Below are 19368 nucleotides of genomic sequence, written 5' to 3'. Positions count from 1 at the left end.
CTCACCCAACTGTGTTGTCTACAATCGATTTCATCTTGTTGTGGTAAGGGCCACACCTACCAACACCAAGTTATTAATTTCCTGTCATCGTGTCTGGTGTTCCTATCATATTACATTCCCAAAGCCCAGTTTGCTGCCTGCACCAAGATACGGAAGAACTTAATAAGAAATGTGGTCAAAATTTGGGTGGTACCCGGTCTGAAACATGAACAAAAAAATATGGTTTGGACCATGGAGTCCCAAGTGATGATGTCAGCAAAGGTCATTCTCTTTCCGCCATCAGTCTAAAATATTCACTATCACAAATCTGAGATTTGCCAAAATAGAGTTTGCAAAAGTAAACATTTCTTTGAAAAACTGTGATAATTACTTTTTTATATGCTGATCTTGAGTTATAAAAAGTAAATCTACTAAACAAGGTGTTGTTTTAAATATTCTTTCACAAAGTGAAACAAACATTCTAATTATTATTTTTTATAATAATAATAATTGTTGTTGTTGTTGTTGTTGTTGTTCATTCCAATTAAATAAATGAGGGGAAGTCTCAGGAACTGAAAAAAGTGATCAGAGTATTATCTCATATCTACCATGTGGAGTGGCATATATTTATTTTTACAAATCCCAACAGACTCGAGAGATCATTAACAACTGCTTCAGGAAGAAGCTTTATAAAAGACTTGATACCAGTGAAGGTCTGTAAACTTGGTCTGCTCGACTTCTTAGCCAGAAGTTGACGGGTCAAAGTGCAGTACCACAATCCCATTTGCGTGACCAGAACTGTCATTTGTTCGTCTTTCTTGCTGAGTGTGTTAAGATGAACCAGCTATACTTGTTATTTCGAACCAGAGCAAGAGCCCACAGTATCTAGCTATTACGACTAAATATAAAATAACTTTACATTTAAACAAGATTGTCCTCGACAGAAATAAGCGAGAGACAAAAAAATACATGACCGAAGGAAGAAAGAACAAAAGAAGGAAAAAAAAAATGCAGAAAATGATGAAGAAAAAGTGGATGAAAGAGGAGAAAGAGAAAGCCTCGCGGTACAGCCTCTCGCGATATGTGGAACGCTATTTACGAGCAAACGGGTTTTTTTTTTCTTTTTTGGATTACTAATGTTCCTCGCCTTACCGTTCGACAGCTTTTAGTCACGTGACTGAAAGTCGACGCCATGTCTTAGAATCAGGTCATTGGGTTGCTGGGAGGCAGCAGAGCCACTTTTTGTTTTACATCGTTAATTAAGCTCAGAAATGTCAGATGGGACTGAGATAGTTAAAACTTGTTTGGTAGGAGGGAATTTAAAGATGGTAGATTCCAAAGCTGAGTGAATTTTCTGGACACAGCTCTAGCATCGGCTGTGGTCTTCATTGATATTCGAACTCCAAAGTTTCTGTTAATATTCGGCCGTTTTCTTTCTTTTTTTTTTTTAATATGTAAAAGAGGCACACTTTTGTGCATACTTATGACCGCTATGTTCTGTCAGTATTGTAGTTAGTGTTAAAATAAATTTATCACAATTAAATAAATAATAAATTATTTTTCCTGTATCATGACACAGGAAACTTTTTCATCCCTAGCTCTTGTTGAATTATTGTATACGTGTTGTGCAACTCTGAATGAGGATGTTGTTTATTCAATTTAATTATATTGCTGTGGTCTGTGGCAATTATTGTCTGTGACATGGACACTACAACGCTTTGCTTTTCGCAAGGCAGCCCACGCACCTCTCGGGGACGACAACTCTGCACTGCACGCCTGTCTCAAGAACGACAACCCTTCCGGCACGCTCGATTTCCTCCTGTCCCTCCCAGCTTTCCACAGGCTCGCAGGCCTGTCTGTTTGATGAGCCATGTTGCTTTGGAGCTGGTCTCTGCCACTCTGCTATAAAGCTTTGAAGTGGAATAGTTTTCGAACTCAGTCGGTTCTGTTTTTGTTCTCGGCGGTTCCAGCCGGGAGAACCCTCGAGGGGTGTGTGGTGTCGTCTGGTCCACCGGCCCGTGTGGACACGTGTGGCCAGTCGATACATTTATCAGCTTAAGCGTCTGAATGAAACCTTTTGGTTCGATTAAGATTTTTTATGGATCGCGCGCTTTTTTTGTGAAGTCGATCCTCCTTTGGTCCATGCTGCTGTCTTTTGGAACTCACTGATTACTGTTGATGTTTGGGTTTGCCTTGTTGATGTCAGACAGTTTTGATAGTTTCATCGAGCTGATGGGCTGCTACGTCCCTTCGTATTTTACTCGTTTCGACATGGAAATGATGACAGGCATTCTTCACGTTGGACGTGGAGCAGATGTTTAAGGATCTTTTTTTAATCAAGAAAAGTTTTCAGAGAGAGAGAGAGCAATGTCGAACACGAAGAGAAAGAGACGAAGATAAAAGAAGAGACGCCTATAGAGAATAAGGAGAAATTAATGAAGTAAAGACAGAAAAAGAAAGGATGAAATAGGAACCTCTTGAAAGACTGATACGGATGGTTGAAATAAAGAGGAGCAGTCGAAACAGTGGGTGGCGGACCGTAAAAAGCGATAGCTATATTAGGATGAAAACTCAAAGAAAAGCTAAAGTATAAGAAAAAGAACAAGTACAAGAGAAAGAATGAGAAAGATAAGCGAATGAGGAAGCGAAAGATAGAGAAAAGGGGAGAACAGGTGGACGGGATTTATGATCCAGAATAGTACATTCAGGAGTATATCATAAAAGCAAAAAATCAAATATTGATGATGTAAGTGTGGCATGACATTCTCACATTTCTCTCATGCTGTGTTTGTGTGGTACACAATATGTCAGTTCAGTTTTTAGAAAATTGTGCTTTTGGTTTCAAGTAACAGGAAGCCCAGGTGCATTATCCACCCATAAAACACGCTAGTAGACAATTCTGGAAGATGGAGCATTAAAACATTATCTGAGAACCGTTATGTAGTACAGAAGGTCGACTGTACTATAGTCGTTCCACGACCTCAACATGAAGAAAGAAGAAGCGTGGAAAACACAAAAGGGAAACATCCAAGCCAAGAAAACAAAGAAATAAAGAATTCAAAGAAACAAAGAAACAAATAATCAAAGAAACCGGACAGAGGTAAGTAGTATAATTTAGTGTTGCTAAGTATCTATGGAGATCAGGGATCCATGGAGATCCGACGTTTTCCGCGAGAGTGAACATCGTGCATTCCTGTGACATCGATCCCGACCAGCACGCCTGCAAATAATTTAACTCACCTGACTTTTTCGTTTGGCTCGAAGACAAGATTTAGTTCACAGACATTTTTTTTCTCCTAGAGGTCACTAACGAGCTTCTTCCTCTCCAGTGACGCAGGTCTCTGACGTCATTTCCAACTTCAAAGTCCCGTCCTGCACGGCGATTGGCTGACAGCAACCTGCGTCTGTTTCTTGTTCAAGTCACTGATTTTCTTAGATGGACACCCGTCTCTTCTCTCTCTCTTAAAGTACGTGTGTGTGCGTGTGTGTATGCACGTGCGTATGTGTGTGTGTGTAGCATGCGTGATATGCATAATATTTATCTAACTTTATCTGTTAAAAACATTTTGTTTTGAAAAGGTTTAGAGAATAGAGAGTTGAAAGAAACTGTACTTAAAGCTACATTTCAACAAACGTTGCGCAAATGACGATAACAACAAGTATCACAAAAATATTTATTATTCTCCATGTTGTGACGAGCTCAATGCCTTGTGTTGGCAGGACTACAAACAAACTGACAGCTTAGCAGGAAACGAAACACATAAACTTTTAAAAACAACCTGCAAGCCACAGCAGGGAAGTAAGCAGTCAACGGAAGAGTATCCCTAGATAAAAGAATTTTTTTTTTTGTTGATAGGCAAATTTTGTGGCCGGACTTGAAGGTTTGAATGGTCACAGATGGAAGAGAAAAAGGAAAGAGAACTCTAAACGTGGGGACTAGAGAATGAGAAGGAGGTTCGACCGACTTTTTCTCGGTTGATTTGTGGCGCATGCGCAGTCGAAGATAGACTTTGATGGGTTCTGGCGCCACCGCTAGCCTGTCTGTATCACGTGATCTGAGTCGGATGTCCATTTGACATGTAAGTTTGTGATTCCAGAAAATATATCGGCAAATTTTTTATCGTGGACGTTTGATGTGTTTGCATACAAGAAATCTTCTAGACTGATTTCGCATAAAACAAAATGCTCGTCGGTGACCGACTTGTGAAACGGTACTGAATGATCAGCCATTAAAAAGCTGATATTAGAGGCTTACTCATGAATGAAAACTTATTTTAAAAAGTCTGGTTTAAATTCATTACATTAAAAAACGTTTCTTTAAATCAGAGCTGTAGAACTCCGCTCCCATCGCTGGTACAAGGCTTTGAACATCGTTGAACTAATTTTATGCGACTTCAAACATGGGGTATATAATTGAATAAAGGACGCAGTTTAAGATATGTTTGAAAGTTTGGGGCTCTCAAAGACCCTAAATGACGACAGTAGTTAGAATTTAGTTCAAGACATAAGTGTTTTTCTAACAGACGTGAAAATAAAATTTTTATACAATTTTGACCCAAGCTATCGACCGTTTTATTCTCTGTAAGCGTGTCAGCAAAGTTGAGTTTAATGTTATTATTGACTTGGGTTATTAATTATCCATGATATTTTTTGTGGGAAACAAATAAGACCAATAAAATATTTTATTGTCTACTTCAACATTGATTAAAATATCAGTATTGTAATGAATACTACACAAAAAGAACCTAATATCACTGAGTATCCTTATGAAGCTGGTCAACAAATAATCACAACTGACATCTACTGTTGTGAAAAGAAGGAACTTCAAAGGCAAACACCATCACTGTTCTGCAGTCGTTTCACATTAAAAGTGGCACAAAGCTTGGCCTTATCTTCCCTCCAAAAAAAAAAAAAAAAAACCTAAACAAAAGGTTCATTCAAGTCGCTTTGAATTATAAACGAAAGCCTGATAGACAAACAAATTTATTTTAAAAAAATCCTGAACATTGAGGAAATATAAACCAATAATACCTCAATGTTTTGCTAAAGCGGAATGTGGCGGGACAATGGCAAGGTGGACGTTCATTTCGCCATCGCAAAAGAATAAGTTAGGCGCAACGTCCTGGAACACCCACGCACCTGCCCAACCACAGGTATGACAGCGGTCACGTGATGTTTGTAATACCATACAGAGAAACAATAGACAGGTGAGGAGCCCTCCACGAGGAATGGCGCAGCGCGCGGTGTCAGCATGTATGAGGAGCAGGCACGTGAGGGTTCGTCCATGCAATTTGTGGGGAGGATGGTAGGACGGGGAGGCTTGGCGATGCGCTATGCACGTGCAGCTCGCAGGCTTTTCAACAGCAGCAGCAGCAACCACCACCAGACCACGCAGTGAGAGTATCTGGCCTTTTACCGACCCTCGTCCTACGACTGTAGTGCGCCATTTACCCGCAGTGTTCTCTGGCGCGCGGACACTGTCTCCTCCTCATCCAGCGGTTCTGCCTCCCATCGCATGGCAACAAGCACTTACTCCTGTTAACTTACATAGTAGGGAAGGGTGGTTATAGTACAAGCATCTCCACTTCCTATCTACTGTGGCTTTATTTTGGACGCCCCACGCAGACAAGGACTGTCTTTTTGCGTGCAGGGCTAATGGACTGTGATTACAACTAACTTCAGGATGAAGTTTGACAAACTAGTTTGTCGCCCCAACTTGACCTGACGGCAAACATCGCAGGAAGGAAAGTCGAAACAGAAAAACAATTGTCAAGAGGATATATTTTTCTTTTCCCAAAAGGGCTCTGATGTAACATTTGTTCTGACAAACTATGTTGTGCGCAGAGAAAGCAAACGAAAAACAATGAAAGATGATGAAATAAAATTCCTCTCAGGCTGTTTTCTTTGGGGAGTCTAGCTTGCATCCGAGTGAGACATCTTGTAAGACAAAGGACTCCTTACTACTTAAATCGACTCCAAGAAGAGAGCCTTAATTCTGTCTGCGTTCTTTTCTCGAAGTTGTGGTAAGTAAAATAGTTTCTTTAAAACTTTTCTCACAACTTGTCACAATGCGTTTGTCAATCTGTGTTTATGAGTGTCAACATATTTGCAGTGCAGGGACCGATTATGAGCCGAACATCTGTTAAAGAAATGGCCGTTCCGTTGCACGTCGAAAAAGATTTCTTTAACCAGCTGTCGGCAGACATAATGTTAGTTTGTTCAAACAACCGACCTCAAAGGAAACTCATCAATCATTAACACACTCTTAAGTGCAATGGAGTCGGCGGGACAGCTCTCGACAGTTTCTGCTCTCGCAATTTTGTAATAAAAGTGCTATTACTGTAGTGACATTATTTTTACGTTCTCAACGGACACAACTTTCATCGGAGTATTCAAACCGAAATGTGTATAATGCCCTTATCGACACTTTGTAATACAAACACAGCTTTTTTCATTATCGGATCTCACTTTGCGGTCTACCCCATAATGTTTGTTAGTTCTGCACTTGTGTTTGTCATGTTGTTCATGTTAGCAGTGTTATGTTCTCTAGTACGTCATGTCATTTTCCATTTACTTAATGCTACTCCTCTCATTAATTCCATCGACCAAATGAAGACAGCTGCTTTCGATAAGAAATCAGTATCCAAAAGGCTTAGGTTGGAAGAGTTAATACACAACAATAAAACCAGTGGCTATAATTAGCTCTTTCTGGAACTTTCTCTTTGTAGGTTTTTTGCCGTGATCCTCTTCCTTCATTGCGTCCTGTTGACACAGAACATGTTAAAATGTCCCAGGTTTGTTGGCAGATTTTGGCAGATGATCATGTAAACAGGATGTAATCACTTTCACACAGAGCGAAACGATTGGATAGCCAGATTGTGACATCATCTGGACTGACGTCATCGTCAGATTCCCCGAGTACACATGCCAACCGTCGTTTAACTCATTGTTTTCTGTTGCAAAGTATTTGTAAGGAAAGTATTGAAAGACAAAAATCCAAGAAATAAAAAAAATTGTAAAACAAATAAAAAGGGTGAAGAGGGAAAACAGCTGGCGTAAATAAAATGTTTTATAAAAGGACTTTAGGAAGGGAGGTCCTTTCATCATCATTTCGCTCACCTCCTAGGAAAATTCGAAATCCACCTGCCATTTAATTATCTCTATGGGAGATACATTCGCGAACATTATTTTTGTTTATCTGCGATACATACATGTACATATGAAAGATGATGTGCATATTTAAACACAAGTGAACGCCTGTTTCTTAATAGCTACATTTTAAATGGCAATAGTGTCCCACTTGATGATAATATCGTTAATAAGTTAATTTCACTTATGGTTTCCAGTTTTGATCCGTTATGTTGTCTGTTTTTCATACGGAAACATTAAAAGGAAATAGTCGATCAAAAATAATAATGAACGGATAGCAATAATTCCAAAGACGATGTGGAAAATTGTTTTAATGCCGAGACAATCGTGCACTTGTTCGATGGTGAACGGGGAGTGATGTAACAGTGGAGTTATTACTCCTTGAAATCCATGTATAGGTCCGTTCAATAGCATAACGAGGTATTTAAAATATCTCTGTCCGAAAATATCAGTCCAGGCAAATTAGCCGTCGTGAGGATCAATCTGGGATAAGCAGCGTGCAGAGCAGCATTCAATAATTAAGCGAACCATTTAATTGTGAATCCATTTCTAGAGGATGGGCAGATAATAACAAGGACGGGGTTGGGTTAGGACTTGGAAACATGCACGTCGGAAAAAAAGAAGAGGTCAATGTGGTAAATTGGTGGATGAATCAATGAATGAATAGATGAGCATACAGACAAACATGCGGATAGACAGTCTCCATCTTGTAGCAAACTTTTAGATGTAACCATTACTTCCAGTCTGATCTGTATCTAATTCCTTATTTATAACTAGATATGACAATTAACAATTAACAATTAACAATGACATATGTGTTGGTAAATTCCCGTAAACAGCAATTAATTTTATCAGCTCTTTACTTGTTTGTTTCTTCTCTCAACTCGTGTTCTTCTTTAAAAAAAAAACAACCCCAAAGAATTCGTTGACATAAAAATACCACAGCAAACCGCATACTTCTACTTCACCCCTCATCCAGCCTTCCCGAAGAGATAGCCCTGTGCCAGGCAAGAAATCATCTTTCTGTTCGTGACAAGCAATTGCGAGTGTGCGCCGGGTACTCGGATTCTTCTCAGATGGAGGATCGTCAAAGGGTGAACAGAGGGCGTAAGTGGTTCGCAATGGATCCTGACACAATGTGGTTCCGACTGGAAACCCATCGAAACCATGGCTCATAAACTGGCAAATGTGGCCGAATATCTAAAACAAATGTACTGGGTCTTCTTGAAGCTTACTAACCGCCATATTGGAACTTGAATACAGATTCTCTACTACGGATGCAATGCTATCGTATGTTCGTATTTTTCATGAAGCCCTTTTGACTTCCTGAATTGCTTGATTTTTCCCACCTGTTTTGATTTAAAAGCTAGGAGAGAAGTATCACCTTGTTCATGGTTTATATAACTTTGAGTGGTAAGATGGCTGCGTGGCAGTTCCAGCATGTTCTATGACAGTTCGCGCACCTGGTCCATCCAGTATTTTAAGATCAGTCTTTGCTGTTGGAGAGTGAGGCGAGGGACATTGTGGAAAGCCAAAATCAACTGCACCGTAGTACAACGGAGTTAACAAAACTATTCTTTGCCTTGGGTCTCAGTCTCAGCCTGTTTTCGGTTCACCAAGATGGCGAAGATACGGTAGCGTGGCATTTTGCTGGGAAGGAGATATTTGGCACAGGAGGAAGGTCATGCACGAAGAAGCTGCGGGTTCGGAGAGCTACTCACGGTGGATAGTGTGGATGATGTGGTCTCCGCAAAAATTACTGGTCATTCAGACGCTGAACAGGGTTGATTATCAATCGGTGTTATGTACATGCCCATTCATATTGTATGTATATCAATCATACATACAGTATAGATGAGATGCACCGGTTATAAACTAAAAATATTCATATGTTCAGGAGTATCTAAAGGAATTTTTGAAGATAGCTGATTGCTTTTACTCATTAAGTTTCTGCTTAGAGCTATCATCAACGATAATGTAAATAAGAAAAAAGAATCCCCGGAAAGAGAAGAAAATGAACGAAAGAGAAAAAAAGAAACTTATTTAATACGAAATTTCGAAATAGCTAATTGTTCGCGCTATATATAATAAGTTTCCTGGCTTCCAGAATTATTGTTACGGTTATTCTTTCTTCTCGTAGACAAGATCGAGATAGCAGCATCAATGGCACGTCATAGAAAAACTCACTCTTGTTTTCGCTCCAAATTCAGGACATTTTTTCGCCCGGAGGAAGTAGGCTGGAGGATGTTTCTCGTAGACAGAACGCGGTCTGGCATTTGTCGGTGTCTGGTTACCGCGCTCTTGCAAGACACTCAGGAAGCTTGCGAACACCTGGTACCTGGCCACAGGTACGCAGCGCCTTTGATCCGGGCTTGGAGAAAAGAAAGAACGGAATGGACTGACTACCTAATGGGTTAGCAGGACTCAGCCACAGCTCGGCTAGCGGGTCAGAGAGTTGGGTGCCTCTACCCACGATTACAGTGATGACTGCGATGATGATGAAGAAGATGATAGTAACGATAATGTCGACGAGGATGATAAGGATGACGATAAGCAAAAAAGCAAAAATATATATATATACAGGAAACAAATAAATAAGTAAAATCCATCATAAAGGGATTTGTCCGGTCAGGGGAGAGTCCTTGTAGCGTTGTCACTCCCCCCGAAACTGATAAACAGCTGAACATTTTTGAGTTCTGGAATCAGGTCATTCAAACTTTTGTCTCATGCGTTTGATGTCTGTTTGTTAACTTGATCTTTTGCTATAAATACCGTACATGATATGTGTTGTATGTACGACTGAACGCCCTCGTCTTGTGATCTACTGAAATGTTAGACAGGTCCGAAGAACTCATAACAAAATCTGACTACATCTGACCAAACCATATTTTAAAATCTTTTCTTGATAGCCTCAGTAGGATCTGTCTTCTTTTATATTCAAAGAATATAGTATATTTCGTTGACACTTTTCATTGTTCGTTAAATTACATCAGCATTTCTGAGTTAATTTCGTAACTGATATTTTAAAACGTTATTTACTGTTTAAATATTATTTGTAAACTTAAGAGCGTGTCTGAATGTTTCTGAATAATATTTGCAAGCATGAGACAATGTTTATTTGACATTGTGTACTCGACCTTGCATTTATCTGACCTTAACCAGCCGACTGTCTTTAACCGATGTTCGTAAACTTTGTTTTCTTGCCCACCGTTACTCCTCAAAATAACATCCTTCATCTCCACTACAGAAAGCGATTGGCTGTTTGGCTTCGTCTTAAAAAAAAACCGTTGGAGGTTCTTAGCAATGAAAGCTTGTCTGCGGGTTTGCTAGTGTTCCAGACTAGTTTACTACACGCTTGAAGAGAGCAGGCAAATGGTTAATTAGTCCCATGCCTTCGGTGCGGGGCCCCGGGCTGCAACATGTCAAGACCAAGGAGCTTTGTCGGAGAATGTGGTTGACATTCCGACAGACTTGGCTTGTTTGCTGTTGGACTTTGTAGTATAGGCTGCACGGGAACTAGTTGTCTGGTGGAAATAATATTTCATGAGAACATTTTTATTATAAAGACTGTTAAACTAATACTTACTCTGCGTTTTGGATCAATTGCCTTTCTTGAAATATTTTTCAAATATCAAGTCTTTTACAGATGATGTAGGCCTTGTAGGGCTTCTTGTAGTCGATGATTTAAATTTGTGCATGGTTTTCAAGTTCGAGGTCTTTTCCAAGAATTTCGAAGTATTCAGTTGAGATAAATCGTGCAGTATTCATGTTAAATACACAAAGCTTTCAAAAATTTGAATCTTGTCAGTTAAATAAAAAAGAAAAAAATTGTAATATCGTTTAACGATGTTTTGTTGATATACGGACTCTTCAGCTGTCAGTTGTGTTTTTATTTAGTCTTATTACCTTGTCATGAAGAGAAGGTGTTGAGAAGATTCAAAATAATCGAACTCAAAGCTATTTTGAAGTTTAAACCTCTACCCATCATAGATGAAGGATAGCTCATGATATTACAATAACACACTTGTAAAATCTTGGGGTGTTTATACATATTTTGTTTTGCTTCTCTTTGTGGTAATTTTCTCAACATATATTAAGAGTTTCATCGACAGATATCGGCGAAATTGTTCCCTTGTGGCACACCCTATTAACACATCTAGTCAGGGTATGCAGTACAATGTACCCGTAGCTACAAACACTGCTAATCGTCTACAGGACACTCGTGTGAAGTGACTAGCCACCCGCCATGTTAGTCAACATAAACAGCGAGCGGTGTTGTAAACACACTTGTCATTGATCCTCCCATACTGATTACCCGTCGCACGCTCTAGTGCTGCTTAGAGAGACAGAGACAGAGACAGAGAAGGAAACAAACTCATTGTTCGACAACGGCCACCCAGCAACAACGGTATGTGGTCCTTCGTGCAGTCCAGGTGGAAGTAAATTGATGCCTCATGGCGGGTAACTTATTAAACCGGTTGATAATGATTGTTTGATGTCTGACAGCAAGGCTGGCGGTTGTGAGGGCTGCTTCCCTTGTTATGTACGCATCAGTCGCAACACACACACACACGCACGCAATCACACACACTGTGAAACTTTCGTGCATGACTCAGTTAGCGGCCTGGGAGGGAAGGAGACAACAATTTTTGCTGCGGCTGCTAGTTGATGATGATGACGAAGATGATGATGATGATATTTAAAATTGCAAAGACTTTTCTGAATAAAATAAACATGCTCACAAACAAAGTAAAAGTGAAGCAGAGAAAAAGAAAGTCAGAATAAAAGCTTGACGTCACTTCCTGAATGTTGCTGAAGTAGCCATAGAAACCATTATACAAAAGCATTAGAAATATGAAATATAATTTGTTCTGAGACATTTGTTTCTTAATCACACTGTGGATGCTCTCTCGCAAAGAGAGAAAGGATAATGAAAAAATAATATAGAGCGCCATAAAGGATAATAGAGTACCACGAATGAAGGGAGATAATAGAGACTCCCACGAGCGAGGGAAGATAATGTGGTAGAAAAAAGTACAAAGCATGAATGCGTTTGTGTGTTGGCGTGCGTGTACTAGCCCATGTATATGAGAGAGCATACTTGTGTATTTGAGAGCACGTTTGTGTGTTTGCGTGAGTTGTTCCGCTTGTGTATGTCCGTTCGTGCGCGCGCTCGCCTGCAGTCGTCCGATTATTGAGCATGGTGAAGGACAGAAGCCAGGCATGTAGTTTCTGTGGCGGTGGTGTCCAGACATAAGGGAGACTCATTCATCTTGCTTCATTTACTGATATTATTGTTGCCGCTGGAGCCCCCACAGGGATGTCCCGTTTTTCCAAAGATTTCCAGAGAAGCGAGGCTATTGGGAAAACCTTCGTCCTCTGAAAGCTTCTGCAAAGCTGCTTTCTTTCCGGTTTGATGCTGTAAAGGAAAAATGCGAGTATATACCAGCGCACTTTGGCTGAAGTGGGTCTCCATTGACCTTGTGCATGCCTGTGTCTAAGGAGAAGAAAAAAGCAAGAAAGAATAATACGAAGATAATTGAAAAAATCAAAGAGGAAGAAATGAAGGAATAAAAATTAAAAAAGGAGGAAAGACTTTAAGACATTTGTTCAAATTTCTGCATGTCAGACATCTGAGGTTCGGTTTCTGATGTCTGATCTGCAGCATTGCACTGAGCTCGCCATCAGTCGTGTTGACCGCACACAAGGTGCAACATGCACGTGGGATGGGAGACATGTCAGAAAAAAGCCATACCACGTGACACGCAAACGTCACTAGGGTCCTGTCTCTGCACACTTCCTCTCTCTTGACCTTTGGCTCTCGGCGTTCACGGGTGTCTGGACAAACGAGATTGTCATACTGGTTGGACAGCTCCTGGATTGCAAAGATGAAGCTGGCTGGAGTCGCCAGTAGCTGGATGGTTAATGGCTAGCAAGTCGGCTAAACCAAACTACACGTGACTTAAGATTCAGGTCTCAGAAGTAAACTCGTGTTTGTCACATTTTATTTTCATCTGAGCAAAGCCATTTGTAGCTGACGTGAGATGAAAGCGGACACGTTTTAGATGTTTAAAATGTTTGCTGCTGAACAGAAATAATCTTGTCTATTTTTAATAAAGGCAAGTGTCATCTTTTCAGTTTCGATGATGGGTTTTAATATGAAGATTTCTTGAGATCAAAGCCAGAGAAAATATTGAAATGCGACATAAAAGATATTCATTTCCACGTAGGGTGTGCCCCACGTCACCAGCAAAGTCGTGGTTGCCCACAAGCTGGGGTAGCTTTTCTCTTGCCAGTCATTATCACACAACAGCACCCAGCAATTGTTGTCTCGGATTCACAGCCTATTCCACGACCAAAAATGGTTTCTGAAGACACAGGCGTCTTGTTTGCTTCCTTGTAAAACGATCGTAGCATTAAAAACAAACACACATTCCCAAAGTTTGGGATGATTTTTATGAGATTACATAACATGGGCGTTCAGATGGTCTCACTGATGTTAACATCAAGAAAAACCAATTTTGTCGGAAATGCCAAAATATGCGCGCGCTCCACGTGACCTCCCTCCTTTCAAGTTTGACAAATAAAGACGAGTTCCCGACAAAACAATAACATCCACTTTTCCTCTATTTAACCAGTTTTTTTTCTGAAAAAGTTAACAGCTAAGTAGAAATCACCTGACTAAAACTGATATTTTTCTTACCCTCTCTTCCTAGTGTCTGCCTGATCGCTGTAAAGATGTGGAGTGTAGCAAAGTTTCAATACACGTTTAAAGGTGAGAGAAGTGCAACATCCCGTTCTGTCATCCTCCCCAAAAATCATCTCTTGAGCTTCGTCAAGCATCGGGAGTCTGTCAGGGAACGGTTTCTAAGTTTGACAGATGACAGCAGTGTCTGTGGTATGTGCAAGACAAAGTGGAATGAAAGATCAAGCACGTAACTTCCGGTCTTTTGACTCAGTTTTGAACCAGTTATGCCAAATCCAGGTCCTCTGGCAGGTTGTTCATAGCTGCGCAAGTCGTTGCTGGCGCAAAGTAAATACAATAAAATACTAAATTATTCACAAATCTCTTTGATTTGTGAATCACAAATCACAAAGCCAACCATCATCACAGGCCTGCAGGTAGAGTCGTGTTCAATTCCTGTCCTCTTTTTTGGTTGCATTTTGCATCTTAGTCGTCATGTTGTGGAGTTTTCCTCTATACCTCTGTCGACATCTGTTCTTACTGCCTACACTTATTGAATGATCACTTACTGCTGATCACACTCATGTTGCTCGAGTCCTAACCCTGCCTTTTAACACACTCATCTTAATTCCCCGAGCAATCTCTGAACCACTGCCACTGGAAAAAAATATTTTTGCATTTATAGAGACATATTTTCTAAAGTTTGAAATTTTCATAAAACAGGTCAAGGCGTTTTTTAGGTCTATTAGTTTCAACTATGGCTTGTCTTTTTAAGTCAAGATGTTCCGAGGCAAAGAACTTTCTACCCCGTAATAAATGACAGACTAAAATATGTCACCAAAGGCACTGCCACTCTCTCAAACAAAGTTCCCAGTGCTCAAAAACCTCATTATTTTTAATATTTTATTTCGCACCACGAGCCTTAGTTTTTATGAAAAGGCTCTTTGTTCACCAGTTTACATTTTATCCTCCCATTGTCCTCCTTAAACCACCCAGAGGAAAGTTCACAATACATTATACGCAGTCTGGTCACGTTCAGTGCAAAGTGCAAGTATTTGACAGTTTGTGTGTTAAACATTGGTAACAAACTTTCAAAGTAAAAACAAAAGTCTGTCTAATACATTAGTTCAACATTCGACAGCTTTCTCTCAAGAAAGTCTCATAAAGTCTTAGTTTCAGAGCTGCAAACTTTTTGAAGCATACTTTCGAGAACAGGATTGATAAAAAGTATTTGGATAAAAAAATAATAAATAAAAAAGAAACACACACACACACACACCACGTACTATTACACACCTACATTTTTCAAATGTCAGCCTTCAACTTCCACGATAAAAAATAACATAAAGCGTAAAGATACTGCATGAAAGTTGTTTATCAATACGCCTTGTGAGTTGAGTTCTTTCATAATTTAATCATAAATAAATTATTCACCATGCTAATGCAGAGTCAATGTTTGATATCTAAGTAAAAGTCTAGCTACATCAAGTAGACTGGCCTAACAACCTACTCTGGTAGAAAATTGTATTTTATGTTTGCATGAATGCACAACAGAACCATTGCTGATGCACTACACACAATCAAATTGTTTCACGAAAGCCTGGGTATCATATTTTTGTGAACAAAAACAATAATGTCTGAACAGATCAATCTGCTGCACAGTTTATGACGAGGATAATTAACTTGGTTTGTGATGGTAACCGGCATAAACTGTTAATTGACATTTGCTGCTTTTACACTTCCTCGGGGAAAAATAGTGCAGCTGTGACAGAAGCCAGACACAGTGCTTGAGGCTACCACACAAGATTTGAACCACAAAACACTAACCTTGCTGTTGGGTGGAATGATTTAGTCTATGTATGATTTATGTAAAGCGCTATGAGCAAATCGTTGGAAAGGCGCTTTATAAATCCTCATTATTTTTATTATTACGACTTACAGAATATAGAGACGCAGTAACAAGGCACAGAAAACGTGTATCAGACTGAACATATTTCTCGCTAACAGTTCAAATTTTAAGTTGGACATATGAAATAACTTGTAGAAGTACCCGGCGTTGCTCGGGTTGATATTACCCTGCTGTCATGGGAGTCAAGCTCATTTAATTACGGGACAAGCTGGGATTGAGAAAGCCAATATCGTGTGTGTCCACCATTGGCCTGAATGCAGTCAAGACACCGTTGTCTCATGGACTAAACCAATGTTCTCATAGTCTGAGGAATTGCCTGCCACTCAAGATGAAGAAAATGGTACAGTTCATTGAGGTCAACGGCTCTAAGTAGCTGTTCCAGGACATCCCACAGATGGTATTGAGATCTGGAGAACAGACGGCCAGTCCATGCGGTTGAGCTGGCTGCTTCTTCAGGAAGTCCTTGGTGGCCATGGCCCTGTTTGGTCTGTCATTGTCTCCTGAAGAACGGTGTCTGGTATAATAACCTGCAATGCTGGACGCACTGGAGGCTGTATGCCATACATGTCAGGTAGAGATGTTGGCCCACATTATGATGGATCCACCACAACAGCAATCCCACTCCAACACAGTGGAATCGTGGTAAACACTGTGAAGAGGACTGCTGCCCACTGTTACCTTGTCCATGTCACATGGTGTCGTGCCCATGCAGGAACAGCAACGCGGTGTGCAGGTGTCAGGACAGGGAGGGCAGAAGGTCGCCTTGACCAAAGATTGCTCTCCCTGAGCCAGTTCAGAATCATCTGGTCACTGTCAGAATGAAGGCATCTTGCAGCTATCCCCTGAGTGTGTTGGCAAAGCTGACAAAACAATGAATCTGTCCTGCTGTCCAGTAGCTGACTGTGGGCGTTCGAGTTGTCTTCGGTCTGCAACACTTCCCGTTGCATTGTAGCGGTCTCCTAGTTTGAATGACAGGGGGAGCAACTCCCGATCGGCGGCCAATTTCTCGAACACCTACACCCTCCTACATCTATGCAAGGACATTCCCTTGGTCGAAAGTCTCTGAGGCCTGATAAAAAGGCTCATAGAAACCGGCAATAAACATTCCCAGGGCTCTACAATTACTACATTGTGATGACAATGGACAGGGCTTGCACGTGCTTTGCATGGTTTTTTACTGTTTATTTCTGCCTTGTCACACGGATATGTCGCAATAGCACGAACTGTTTGTGAGTTCAATGACCTTTATTGCTTGACTGAACATGCACAAGACCAAACTGGATTGTCAACAAATTCACGTTGACTGTTCACCCACAACAAATTCACGAAAATAATTTTCAGGAAATTGCTCGTTTTTGATACGAAGACGATTACTAAAAATGTAGAAAATATGATGGTAGCATTTCCATTTTTTTATGTCAGTGACATGAAAATCTTTGACAAATCTGCTCTGGCCGGAGCTAAGAATAAAAATATTTAAATGAAATAAAGATGCTCCGGAGCAAAATAAGCAAACAAAAAAGGCATCTGTTTCCTTTCTAGTAGCGTCTATCAGTCTGTGTACATTTTAGTTTCTTCAATGAAGAATATTGTAAATTTTTTACAGAAACACTCAAGAACACAAACGCGCATAAATATATATATAGTGCATAGATAAATAAAATGTTGTCGCTGTTGATTACAATTTGTTATCTTCTACGGACTGGGATTCGACAAAAAGAAACACATGTGGCATAAAAGTAAGGTTCATGAGGGGGACGATATGAAGAAAAGAAAGGAACAATAAAGATAAAAGCAAGAGTACACGGCCATCAAGAAAGTGTATTATGGCGTCCAACATAGAAATACAAATAAATAATGTAGAAGGCCAGAAGCAAGACATAAACATAAAATTAAAAAAAAGCAAACCTTCCACATCCATTTATCACATAAGCAATCTTTCATCTCGCCTGCAGCACATTCCCACACAAGTAGCTTTATTACAAGAACAGTCAAGGCCTTCTGATCCCTCCTCCACCTTCCAGCTGTAGTCTCCCCATCCTCTTTGCCAGTTAACGAGTTGAAACCGATGACATCACACGTGAATTCGGGCGACAGGTCATACCGCGCATACCAGGTCAACCTGACTGCCAGCACACTGCGGCGGAGTGTGAATGTCACGTGTCTCTACCCGCAGATAGCATTGCGATGCATAGTTTGTAATCCCACGAGCTGCTTATCACCCCTTGGAGGAGGAGAGAGAGGAGAGGGGATGCTTGGGTCGAGATGGGGGGGAGGGCTTGGGTCGAGATGGGGGAGGGTTTGATGTCTGCCCATAAACCAGACCAAAGCTTCAAGTGGCAGAGCCAAACGCTCGCATATTGACATCTTTAGCGAGTCCTTTAGCCTCTTTAAGTAGACTCTAATCACACGCTGAAAGCAAGCAAAGTTATCGCCCCTTGAAAGATGGCGCTGCTATCGTCGCCCTCTGAAAGATGGCGCGCAGCATTTGAGGCGAATAGAGGGTTTCTTGAGACTCGGGTGATAACATTACTTCCCAGCCACCTCACCTTGTGACCGACAAACATGGAATGATTTATTTCTTAAGTTTAGGCGAGGGCTGGGCTTGCTAGAGATTTCTGCTGACTAATCCCTACCCCAAAGTTTACACCGGGACATTACATACCTCACAATTTTTTTTCTGAAAGTATCTCAAGAGCTGCAGAGTACTTCTGTTTTCAGATATAAAACTTTAATTAGCAAATGACAAAGTTCTTGGCCTAGCAGCTTTACATTCTTTTCTCTTTTCGAGCATATCAGAGTCTATCTGCAGATTACCCCGGATGTAATCAGTTATCCAACGGAAAAGTATGTCATGCATTTACTGGGCCCAGAGTTCTGACATGGGATTTCCATGTGGCGGAAAATATGTTTAGGATACAACATCACACTCATTCTAAAAGCTTGAGGTGCAAAAAACAAACACAAAACAAACAAACAACAAAAAACAAAAAACAAAAAAAAAAAAAAAAAAAACCCAAAACTTTTAATCGAGAATAGTGCTACTTGAAAAAGTTCGATCAGGGAAAATATTAACGGCAAAATTCTACTAAATCTCACACAACACACACACACACACACTAATAACAAAGTCTAGCATAACGTCCCGTAACTAAGACACATCGCCAGGTTACCTCTCTTCACGTCAACAAGTAAGCTTTTACATTGCAACAAACACTAAAAACATGTAAAACCAAACAGAACAGCAATAATGAAAGTATTCAAATGAAAAAAAAATCCTCAGTGAAACACAAAGTCCAGTAACACCAGTCTCCACTCTTTAAAAGATGCAATTAGAAACATCACCGAAGGTAATCACAGAACGAAGAGTAATTAAGCAGGACGACACCCGTAATTGGCCTAATTAAATTTTATCCGCGCAATTTGCGTTTACACTAGGTCGAAGAAGCCAAACAGTTTTTGTTTTTTTTTTTTTTTATTTTTGGCAGGCAGTCCAAGTGCGTGAAAGTTGATGAACGGGTTCAGAAAGTAATCTTTTGATTGGTTTGCCTTTTTTCTGTTTTGTTTTTGCTTTTTTGTTGTTTTCTTTCTGTTGGATTCGGAGGTGCGTGTCGTGGGGGATATTTTGATGCTGACGTCGCGCAGT

At 40.3% G+C, this 19368-nt stretch overlaps 1 protein-coding gene across 1 annotated transcript in view; it reads left to right on the top strand.

The window, feature by feature from the left end:
* The first annotated feature begins 5032 nt into the window (after positions 1–5032).
* Positions 5033–19368, top strand: part of LOC112573859 (orexin receptor type 2-like) — a 96192-nt gene continuing 81856 nt past the window's right edge. Inside the window, exon 1 of the mRNA XM_025254505.1 lies at positions 5033–6002. The gene's annotated coding sequence lies outside the window, so the exon portion shown is untranslated. The remainder of the gene's footprint in view (positions 6003–19368) is intronic.

This window comes from Pomacea canaliculata, linkage group LG10 (genome assembly GCF_003073045.1).
Source record: "Pomacea canaliculata isolate SZHN2017 linkage group LG10, ASM307304v1, whole genome shotgun sequence".
In the NCBI taxonomy this organism is placed as follows: Eukaryota; Metazoa; Mollusca; class Gastropoda; order Architaenioglossa; family Ampullariidae; genus Pomacea; species Pomacea canaliculata.
This window is presented reverse-complemented; position numbering and strand designations above follow the sequence as displayed.